The following is a 12,802-nucleotide window of genomic DNA, read 5'->3' as shown; positions in this document are numbered from 1 at the left end:
CAACCACCACACCCACACCACCACCACCACATCCACACTACCCACACAACCACCACCCCCACACCACCCACATCACCACCACACCTATACCACCCTCACCACCACCACACCCACACCACCCGCAACACCCCAGCACCCACATCTCCCCCACCACTACCACACCACAACCATCGCACCACCACCACCACACCTCCACTACCACACAAACCACCATTACAACCACTACTACACTGCGACTACCAACACTACCTTCCCACCACTACCACACAACCACTACAACACCACCACTACCTCACCACTACTACGACCACCGCTACTACCACCACTAAGACACCACAACTTCCAGACACACCACTTACATACACACCACCTCTACCACCACTACCACACCGCCACTACCACTCACACCAGCACTTCCACTCACATCACTATTACCAGCACTACCACACCACCACTAACGTACACACCACCTCTACCACACCACCACTACCTCACTACCAGTACCACCCCTACCACACCACCAACCATGAGTTCCTGTTATGTAATTAGAGATTACATAACAGGAACTATAACAATCGGTGGACCTAAGATAATAGTGGCAGTCATTTACAACCCTCCCCTAAATGACAGAAGACCTAGACAGGCGTTTGATAGGAACAACATGGCAACCATTAATATAATAGAGAGAGCAGCTTCAGTTGCCTGCAGGAATGGCTCAAGACTCTTAATCATGCGCGATTTCAACCATGGAAAGATAGACTGCGAGAATGGGGACCCACATGGTGGTGCAGATACGTGGAGAGCTAAACTCTTGGAAGTGGCAACAAGGAATTTTCTGAGCCAGCATGTCAAGGAACCCACAAGAGTGAGAGGCAATGATGAACCAGCTAGACTCGACTTGATATTCACCCTGAATGAGTCAGAAATCAGGGAAGTCAAAGTTGAAACCCCCATAGGAATGAGTGACCACAGTGTACTGACCTTTGAGTACTTGGTGGAGGTAGGGATATCCTATCCAAGGATGGGAGTGGAGGGGAAAAGACTGAATTACCGAAGATGAAAATATGACGAGATGAGGAACTTCCTCAGGGGAATACCATGGGAAACAGAACTTAGAGACAAGAATGTGCAGGTCATGATGGATTTTGTCACCCAAAAGTGCCAGGAAGCTGCAGACAGGTTTATCCCCGTCCAAAAGGAGAACAACGAAAAACAACAGAAAAACCCATGGTTCAACCAGGAATGTAAAGTAGCGAAGCAACTGAGTAAAAGAACATGGAGAAACGACAGAAATAACAGAACACCAGAGAGCAGGGAGAGATACCAGAGGGCCAGAAATGAGTACCTCAGAGTGAGGAGGGAAGCAGAGAGACAGTTTGAAAATGACATCGCGAGTAAAGCCAAGACCCAACCAAAGCTGCTCCATAGCCACATCAGGAGGAAAACAGCAGTGAAGGAACAAGTGATGAAGCTGCGGAAAGGGGAGAACAGATACACAGAGAATGACAAGGAGCTGTGTGAAAAACTCAACAAGAGATTACAGGAGGTCTTCACAATAGAACAAGGAGAAGCCCCTGCACTAAATGAGGAGGCGGCAAATCAAGCAACCTTGGAGGAATTTGACCTCACCAGTAATAAGGTCAAAAGGTGTCTGTTGGAGCTGAATGTGACAAAGGCTGTTGGGCCTGATAGAATCTCACCATGGATACTAAAGGAAGGTGCAGAAGCACTAAGTATGCCACTCTCTATGGTGTATAACAGGTCACTGGAAACAGGAGACTTACCAGAAAGTTGGACGACAGCTAACGTGGTCCCAATATACAAAAAGGGTGACAGGCAAGAGGCACTGAATTACAGGCCAGTTTCCTTATCTTGTATACCATGCAAGGTGATGGAGAAGATGGAGAAGAAAAAGGCTTGTAGAGCATCTAGAGGGAAATAACTTTGTAACGCACCACCAAAATGGGTTCCGAGATGGTAAATCGTGCCTCACAGGTTTAATAGAATTTTATGACCAGGCAACGAAAATTAGGCAGGAAAGAGAAGGATGGGCCGACTGCATTTTCCTGGATTGCCAAAAAGCCTTTGACACAGTACCCCATAAAAGGCTGTTAAAAAAGTTGGAGCAAAAAGCAGGAGTAAAAGGGAAGGTGCTCCAGTGGATAAGGGAGTACTTAAGCAACAGGAAACAACGAGTAATAGTGAGGGAGTAGCCATCAGTGTGGCGAGATGTCACCAGCGGAGTCCCACAGGGCTCAGTACTTGGACCCATCCTGTTTCTAATATATGTGAACGATCTTCCAGAGGGTATAGACTCATTCCTCTCAATATTTACTGATGATGCAAAAATTATGAGAAGAATCAAGACGGATGAAGATAGACAGAGACTACAGGATGACCTGGATAAACTGGAAGAATGGTCTAGAAAATGGCTGCTAAAGTTCAACTCAGGAAAGTGTAAGGTGATGAAGTTAGGCGAAGGGAGCAGGAGGCTGAACACAAGGTATCATCTAGGAGGGGAAATCCTGCAAGAGTCAAATAGAGAGAAGGATCTGGTGGTTGATATCACACCGAACCAGTCCCCAGAGGCCCACATCAAAAGAATATCATCAACGGCATATGCTAGACTGGCCAACATAAGAACTGCCTTCGGAAATTTGTGTAAGGAATCTTTCAGAACCCTGTATACCTCTTATGTAAGACCAATCCTGGAGTATGCAGCTCCAGCCTGGAGTCCATACCTAGTTAAACACAAGACAAAGTTAGAGAAGATTCAGCGGTATGCCACCAGGCTCGTCCCGGAACTGAGAGGATTGAGCTACGAGGAAAGGCTAAAGGAGCTGAACCTCACATCCCTGGAAAACAGAAGAGTAAGGGGAGACATGATAACCACCTACAAAATTCTCAGGGGAATTGACAGGGTGGACAAAGACAAACTCTTCACCACGGGTGGGACACGAACAAGGGGACACAGGTGGAAACTTAGTACCCAGATGAGCCACAGAGACGCTAGAAAGAATTTTTTCAGTGTCAGAGTAGTTAATAAATGGAATGCACTAGGAAGTGATGTGGTGGAGGTTGACTCCATACACAGTTTCAAATGTAGATATGATAGCGCCCAGTAGGCTCAGGCATCTGTACACCAGTTGATTGACAGTTGAGAGGCGGGACCAAAGAGCCAAAGCTCAACCCCCGCAAGCACAATTAGGCGAGTACAATTAGGTGAGTACTACCACACTACCACTTCCACAATACCACCACTACCAGCAGTACCACACCACCACTACCAGCAGTACCACACTACCACTACCAGCAGTACCACACTACTACCACCACTAACAGCAGTACCACACCACCACTACTACACTACCACCACAACCACACAACCACTACTACAACTACCATCAGTACCACGCCACACCACACCACCACTACCAGCAGTACCACACAAACACTACCAAACCACCTCTACCACCGCTACCACCACTACCACATCACTACCACCACTGCCACAGCACCACTAAAACACCACTACTACTACATCACCACTAGTACACCACTACTACCACATCACCACTAGTACACCACTACTACCACATCACCACTAGTACACCACTACTACCACATCACCACTAGTATACCACTACTACCACTCCACAACTAGTACACCACTACTACCACACAACAACTAGTAAACCACTACTACCACATCACCACTAGTACACCACTACTACCGCTCCACAACTAGTACACCACTACTACCACACAACAACTAGTAAACCACTACTACCATACAACAACTAGTTCACCACTACTACAACACTACCATTAGTACACCACTACTACCACACCACAACTAGTACACCACTATTACCACACCACAACTAGTACGCCACTACTACAGTAGTAGGGATGGCGGCGTATGCGCCTCATTGGATTTCGGGAAAAAAGGGCCGATATTACCCAGGGGCGTATGGGCCCTTTTTTTTGCAGGCAAAGTTCCGCTACGCCCCACCGGATTCAACGAACTTTTGAAAAGGGTCGATATGCTCTTAGAAGTTTCTTATGAGGAAAATAATTTCAGAGATCTTAGAAGTTTATTATAAAAGTCAGGGCAAGTTAGCTTTCTTATTACCGAGAATAAATGTCATAAACAGTTATTTTAGTCCGTATACTTTTAAGTATAAATTCTTACCTACAAACGAGTATGTCTATATAACTAAACTGAATCATTACCCAGTCATCCCACTCCCCCCCCCCACCCCTTCTCCACGTCACCTTCTCCTATCTCTCACCCCTTCCTCCCCCCCCCCCCCCCCCGCGTCATCTTACCTCTTACCCCCTCCTTCCCCCCCTCCCTCCATACCCCTACGTCACCTGTGTTAACCCCACTCCAGTCAGTCAGCCTCTGCCTCCATCCCTATCTCACAAAACAGGTGTCATCTCCATAATCTTGTCTTGACCGTCCCTCCCCCTCTCTCTACCTGTAACCTATCCCCCTCTCCTACTTCATATTATTCATTCATAATTCCGTACAGCTATTTTAGACATCGTAATATTTGTTCCTTTACATTAAACGAGTCAGTTTTACACAAAACAACCGAGGCTTCTCAATGCAACCTTTAATACTTAAGTTGAAATTGAAATTGAAATTGAAATAAGTTTATTGAGGTAAAATACACACAAAGGGATGAGGTAGCTCAAGCTATTCTCACCCCATTCAGTACAACGTGTTAATATATACATAGACACACATCACAAATAAACACATTACCAAACATTCTGAGAGGTAAAAATATACATTTCCTCCCTCACAAGTAGTATGGTATCAGACGTACACACAAATACTTTTATGACCTAGGTATACTGTATAGACAATTTGCAAGACACCTGCAGATAATTCAACAAAATATTACAATCTTGGTGCAAAATTCTTATATCTCTCAAGAATATCATCAACCTTTCCGTTGTGACACATCCAGGCTATTTGTTCAGGAACAGTCCTTATCTCAGTGTTTCTATATACATTAATCAACGGACAATCAAGAATATAATGGGCAAGGGTGTGAGACCTTAACATACCACATAGTTTACACTTTGTGTCATTATCATGAACATCTATCCCATATTCCCAGTAATATTTGTACCCAAGCCTGAGCCGCATGTACACAGAGTCACTCCAAGCATTTCTCCTTTTACCATAAGTGAAATGGGTGTTTTGACTCACATACATGTAGTGTTGCATGGTTTGACTTCTCTCATACATTATCTCTCTCCTCTCCACTCCCGCCTGTGCCTGAATATTTCTGATTTTGCTTCTTATTTGTCTCATTGTGAATTCACATTCAATGTCAACTTGTGGTTTTGATGTGGCACGTTTGGCCAAGTCATCCGCCACCTCGTTGAGCACTATTCCAACATGAGATGGAATCCACATGAATTTCACACTATAACCTTTCAGCTGTATCTCAGTTATTCTTCTCTTACAGTCCTCCACTATAGACATGAAGACTGGGTTTCGACTGTTTAAGGACTCCAGTGCTCCGCGGCTATCGACAAATACAAAAACATTTTTGTCATCATGACGTACTTCCTCCAAACACGCCAGAATGGCCTGCAGTTCAGCTTGTGTGGATGATATATAATTACTAAGCCGGAGTTCAATTATCCTGTCCACAGTCCCAAACTCCGTATAATCCCTTATTAGGACACCACACCCTGCCCTGCCATCCTCCGCCACCGACCCGTCGCAATATACATGTAAACTGCTGCCTCTTGGTAACCGAGATATCATGCTTCCATACAAACACCGTAATTGTCCCGGTTCATGATGAATCTTTTTCACCTTGAGGGGTACAATTTCGACGTCTATTTTCTGTACTTTCCAGGGAGCAGACATATTACACTGTCGAGAGGGTTTACAGCAGTCAAGTACGTCGTATTCCCTGAGGTCATGAGCTAATCCTCTCGTATAGCGTGTCTCCCTCAGTTTCCTGGAAGTGTGTACGTCACTCAAGCAGGTCTGAACGCTCTCAAACAGCTTATCCCCTCCTTTTCTCCGCATGAAACGAATAGATACTCTAGTGTTAATGTCACGGACTCTATCACACACACTCTGTAAATTTAATTCCATTCTCATTATTTCAATCATTGCATTTCTTTGACATCCAAGAATAATCCTCATAGCCTCGTTCTGTATCAGCTCTATTTTTTGAATTCTGCCTTGGCCTGTGTAAGACAATACGGGTGCTGCGTAGTCTATCAGGGATCGAACAGTGCTTATGTATAACATCCGCAAGATAGGTACCCCAACACCTTTACCAGAAAAAGCCAGTGCTTTTAGAGGATGCAGACGGGCTTTACATAAGGTGCTGATATGATTTATTTCAGCATTTTTACTCTCACATGTGTATCCGACATACATGCCCAGATACTTGTACTTCTGTACACGGCTCAGTTCCACACCATTTAGAGTAAGTGTTATATTTCTTCGTTTCCTATACTCGTATTTGGTTTTATCTGCATTTATAACTAAGCCTAACTTGTGACAGGTTGTACCAAATATGTTAAGAGCATCTTGAATTTTGTTCCCAGAAGTGCCTTGTATAAGAATGTCATCAGCATATATGATCGTCGTGACCCCTGGAGGATACATCTCTGATGCTAATCTGTTCATTAATACATTGAATAAGGTGGGACTTAATACTCCCCCTTGTGGGGTACCTAACTGAAACCTCCGTTCCTCAGACATGTATCCCTGGTAATACACCTGACCTTTTCTGCCTTGTAGATAATCCCTTATCCAGTGTAGCAATCTCCCTGTTATTCCCAGATTGGCTAATTCGTATAAGATTACTTCCCCATTGGCTTTATCAAATGCTCCTTGTAGATCAACAAAAACTCTACAATTGTCATCCACATTAGACAAACACTTTAATAGACAATCCGCAGTACGTTTGCCTTTGATAAAACCAAAGAGATCACTGGACATGTTATCACCTACAAGGTAGAGTAGCCTATTTAACAAAATCCTTTCCATCATTTTACAAAAGCAGGATATTAAGGAGACAGGTCTGTTGCCTCCGTTTGACTTAGGGATAGGAATGATGACAGCCTCTTTCCATTTTCTTGGTAACTTTCCCTCTCTATAACTCATATTAAACAAATCAAGTAAGGGATTAGGTTTCATACCGGCTAAATAATTAAGTATGTCATACGTTACTCCATCTTTTCCCGGAGCAGTGGAGCTGCCACTTTTTATAGCATCCAGTAGCTCATCGTGGGTTATCTCAGTGCATGTTATAGATCTTGTATTTAAGGCACATAAAGTTACTCCATTTCTAATATTTTCCCATGACTCAATGGTGACTCTCGTGTCTGCAGGTAAGGACTCCATACCAGCAGCACTTGCCCATTTATCTACTAACTCATTAGCAACTTTCCCTGGATCTGAGTGAGCAATGAATTTGGTCTTACAACCCCTGATTTTGTTTACTGTTCTCCATATGTCTTTAAGGTTCTTAGTATTACCAATGGACTGAGCAAATTCTTGCCAGTATCTGTCCCGCGCCTCCTTCCTCACCTGACTGCATTCCCTAGCCACTTCCAACATTGTATTTTTCTCTTCATCCCTCATTCCATTTTTTAACCATGCTTTATGCGCACTCCGTAGCATTCTCTCCCATCCCTTGACTTGCTGATCATTGGAATATTTAAATTTCTTAGGTCCGTCTTGCTTCCCCTGACCCCGTTATTTTCCCTCTGTACTAATTTCTCTATGTTCTCGACCATGTCCTCGTAAAAACTATCAACGCAGAGCGGCGTGTAATGTTGATACCAATCTCCCATATTTTGAATAAAATAATTTTTCATATCTTTATTAATATTTAGCCTTTTCCTTTGAAAGTGGACTTGTTTTTTCCCCAGTGGTAATTCAACGATCAAGGCAAAGTGGTCACTAAGTAGTTCCCGAACAACCCGAGCCTCCCCCATAATCCCCTGAGAGTTTAAAACGCAGGCATAGTCAAGCCGTCCTCCCCTGATGTGAGTTAGTTCATTGTTTCCCAAGAGACAGGTATCTGGATGATCTTGTAGAAACTGTAACCACTTGACCCCATTAGCATTAATACTACCCACTGACCCAAGGCTTGTGTGCCGAGCATTAAGGTCCCCAATGACCAGTGAAGGATTAGTATAAATGCAGTCAGGTAAATAGTTAGCGTCGAAGCAGTTCCTGGATACATACAAATTAACTACAATAAATTCCCCTTCCCTTAATGATAATTTAACACAGACACTCTCTATACCTTGCGTTTTTGATGGCGGTTCTACTAACTCTGCTGGTATGGAGTTCTTAACATAAATCGACGTGCCTCTGATGTTATTTGCAGCGAAGAGGTGAAACCCTTTATAGCCATTTAATTTCAATAATCCTTCATTCCTATCCCCTGTCTCTTGGAGAGCTACAACATCAATATCATTTCCCATCACATAACAATGAACATCTGTAACCTTGTTTCTTAAACCATTAACATTCCATGACAACACTTTCAGTCTAGGGTGATCCATTATTAATCAATTCATTGCCTAAGTCGTCCCAAGGCTACCTAAGCTGCCCCAGGCTACCTGCCCGAGGTCTTCAACACCTGATTACATGCCCTGTCATCTGCCAGTCATTGCCAGCGTTCACCACCGTAATAATTTATATATATATATATATATATATATATATATATATATACATTAGGCATTAATAAAACATATTTATTTATTTTTTATTTTATTTAGCTATCTAATTTTAGTTTACACAATTTATAATAAACGACTCATTTATCCTGGAGTTCTAAGAAGCTCGCTCATCAATCCACTTGTATAATTTCCATCCTATTCACTCCTCATCTCTGTAAATAAAGAATAACAGTTTAGATAGCGTTTATACATGTACAATATTCATCAAACACGTAAAAACCTCAAAACAAATGTACTCACCATTTTCAATTAGTTAAGTCGTCTGTAGCCTCATTCAATCCGTTGTCTCCAAGGACATTTTCCAACAAATATTCCTCTTATCGTAACATAGCGTTTCATAGCAGCTTGGCATATTTTTTAATAAAGCATAAGATAGCCTCATTACGTTCCTATCATTCTGCATATAATCTTCGTAAGTAAAACTAGTTTCAAATAGCTTGAATGCAGTTTTTAGATCCTTGTTAGAAAGATGATAACAGAAAAACATCGCATATAGCCACATACGTATGTATTTAAACTCTGAAGTCGCACTGTAAACGTGTATACATCGCAGTCTTTATAATAATTTAAAAACTCCGAAATGTAAGGCAAATACACATTTATTCCATAAGAATCTAGTATAACTATTTTCCGTTTAGATTTATATACAGCAATCCAGTGGCCCATTACTTCCTTACAGTCTCTTCCTAAGGTATTTATTATAAACATAATCGGACTATCCCGTATTTGTTTCATTATTCTATATATATCCGTCGCTAAATAGCATCCGATATATTCAGCTTTATTACCCGTCATATTGTTCAATGCCATATTAATTTGTTTGCAGTTCATGCTCTTGTATCGCACATAACTCGCCTATCAGAATAAATTCTCAATACTCCCGTTGTATTTCCGAATAAAATAATAACTTTATTTGATTTCACTGGAACAGCAAATTCTAAGGTAATTCTCAAGTTGCCCGTAGCCTCTATAGGAAGGATATCTCTCAGTTCCTCAGGCGTTAGTCTAAATGCCAGTAACGTTCGTCCTTTTATAAATTAATTATATGTCAATGTATTACAGGCATTAAAGCCTACTGCATTTTGTGTCTCATAGTATAGTTTCGAACATTTATTCGGGAACTTGCAAGTTATATTAAATAAATTTGTCCCATCGCTTGTAATATATACATTAGATAAATCGCAGTGATCGAAATAAAGTGGATTAAGCGTATACGCTCCGGATATGGCTTCCATATCCATCATCATAATAAATAATTTATCTGGGATAATGCTCCCCCATGGCTGGTCAATACTTAATCTCTGCTGCCCATTCCCAAGAATGAACGTCTTGTAGAGTGTCTTATCAAACGTATATGTAACTGGCGTATTTTGTTCAGCCAAAGCTCTATTAATAGCCTCCAATCCAGATGCGAACGGAGTTTTCCGATCAATCCACATTCTAGCTAGTTTAATGTTAAACTTGTATCCAGATTCAATACTGTTTATAACCCACGGATCACTGTTAAGTTCTAATCTCAAACGAATATCAATTCTATCCAAAAGATATTCGCTCAAAGTTGTAATGTCCAATAGCAGTTTAAAGCAACAGTTTACTCCCTCAGTTTTTAACTTTACAAATCTAGATTTAAGGTCCTCTGAGGCATTCTTAAAATAATCTGCATCATATTTTTCAGGAAAAACATCATTATAGAAATACGTTAGATCTTTGAATCTTTCAGCTTTACATTCAGAAAGCGTTGTCATTAGCTTTACATACGATAAATATGAAAATAGTGAATTCGTTTCCATCACCTGCTCATTTAAATAAACAATTACAGATTTAAACATTGTCTTGGACAAGCCGTTAACTATTGATGCATTTTTAATATCCGCTAAATCCGTAATTCCGTCAGGTCCCGTTAATTCAACCATGAGTTCTAATGTCAGGCTCGAAAGATCAATAAATTGACCCTTAACTCCTGGGATACGGAATTCAGTATAAGAATCTTTAAATTTATTATTAATACATGAATTCACAGGTAAAATATCTTGTGTCTGTCTTGAAAATATCGTATTTTCAACCATTCTATGCGGACTAACTTTAGGAAAGCCATCGCTTTTAGCAGCTGTATAATTTTCTAAAGGAACTTGCAATGCTGCACTAGGAGCATTTACTCTCATCATGTCTGCGTCTAGCATACAACTAGTACTGTTTTATGAAAACACGTCTCTATATCTATCCATTTTCTTTATATAAGCAGGTCTTTTCGTTTTTCTTTTTGTTATTCGTCCACCTGCAATCATTTTATATATATACTTATATATATATATATATATATATATATATATATATATATATATATATATATATATATATATATATATATATATATATATATATATATATATATATAGTTTTTATATACTTTTTAATGTTTCCATACCACGTTTTCTAATTGAATCTTTCAAAGTACCTTGGCCTGTATTTATATCCTGCAAAACATTCTGTCCCATTGTCAATGCAGCTGGCATAGTAGTTTTTAATAGGAAAGGAGTTGCTTTACGAGCTACACCAGTTAAGAAACTTAATATTCCACCTCTTAAATGTCTTCTATCACAAACAGTAATATCGCCCAGAGCTCCACCTCTCTTCCCCTCGAGGTGCGATAAATCGCCCTACCTCGTCAACGGACAGCTGTACAAACTCCAACCCTCATGTTTAAACGAGTCTGGAGAGAATGATAAACTCCCTCATCTCTTTACCATTATATATCAATAGGTCTAATATGCAATACTGCAATCGTACATCCTTCCTTTTCAAAATATACAGGCGCCCCATCCTGATCTGTTAATTTAATACTAATGCCATCAATATTAGTTGTATTTAAAGGTTTATATAATTTCCTGTGCGTTGCATTACTTTGAAATGAAACAACATCCAAGATATTTACAATCTGATTACCAAACATGGTGGGCTGCACCTTATCACAATAAACACACAAGAAATCTATACGGCCTCCTGGCCTAGGATGATAATAGCATGTATCTTGTACAGTTATCCTCTTATTAGGTATTTTATTCATAATAAAAGTATCATACACTTTACTTACTCTTACTTGATTTGTTTAATATGAGTTATAGAGAGGGAAAGTTACCAAGAAAATGGAAAGAGGCTGTCATCATTCCTATCCCTAAGTCAAACGGAGGCTACAGACCTGTCTCCTTAATATCCTGCTTTTGTAAAATGATGGAAAGGATTTTGTTAAATAGGCTACTCTACATTGTAGGTGATAACATGTCCAGTAATCTCTTTGGTTTTATCAAAGGCAAAAGTACTGCGGATAATCTCTTAAAGTGTTTGTCTAATATGGATGACAATTGTAGAGTTTTTGTTGATCTACAAGGAGCATTTGATAAAGCCAATGGGGAAGTAATCTTATACGAATTAGCCAATCTGGGAATAACAGGGAGATTGCTACACTGGATAAGGGATTATCTACAACGCAGAAAAGGTCAGGTGTATTATCAGGGATACATGTCTGAGGAACGGAGGTTTCAGTTAGGTACCCCAAAAGGGGGAGTATTAAGTCCCACCTTATTCAATGTATTAGCACTTCCGGGAACAAAATTCAAACTGCTCTTAACATACTTGGTACAACCTGTCACAAGTTAGGCTTAGTTATAAATGCAGATAAAACCAATTATGAGTATAGGAAACGAAGAAATATAACACTTACTCTAAATGGTGTGGAACTGAGCCGTGTTCAGAAGTACAAGTATCTGGGCATGTATGTTGGATACACATGTGAGAGTAAAAATGCTGAAATAAACCATATCAGCACCTTATGTAAAGCCCGTCTGCATCCTCTAAAAGCACTGGCTTTTTCTGGTAAAGGTGTTGGGGTACCTATCTTACGGATGTTATACATAAGCACTGTTCGGTCCCTGATAGACTACTCAGCACCCGTTTTGTCTTACACAGGCCAAGGCAGAATTCAAAAAATAGAGCTGATACAGAACGAGGCTATGAGGATTATTCTTGGATGTCAAAGAAATGCAATGATTGAAATAAT

The sequence above is a fragment of the Procambarus clarkii genome, chromosome 54 (assembly GCF_040958095.1).
Source record: "Procambarus clarkii isolate CNS0578487 chromosome 54, FALCON_Pclarkii_2.0, whole genome shotgun sequence".
Classification (NCBI taxonomy): domain Eukaryota; kingdom Metazoa; phylum Arthropoda; class Malacostraca; order Decapoda; family Cambaridae; genus Procambarus; species Procambarus clarkii.
This window is presented reverse-complemented; position numbering follows the sequence as displayed.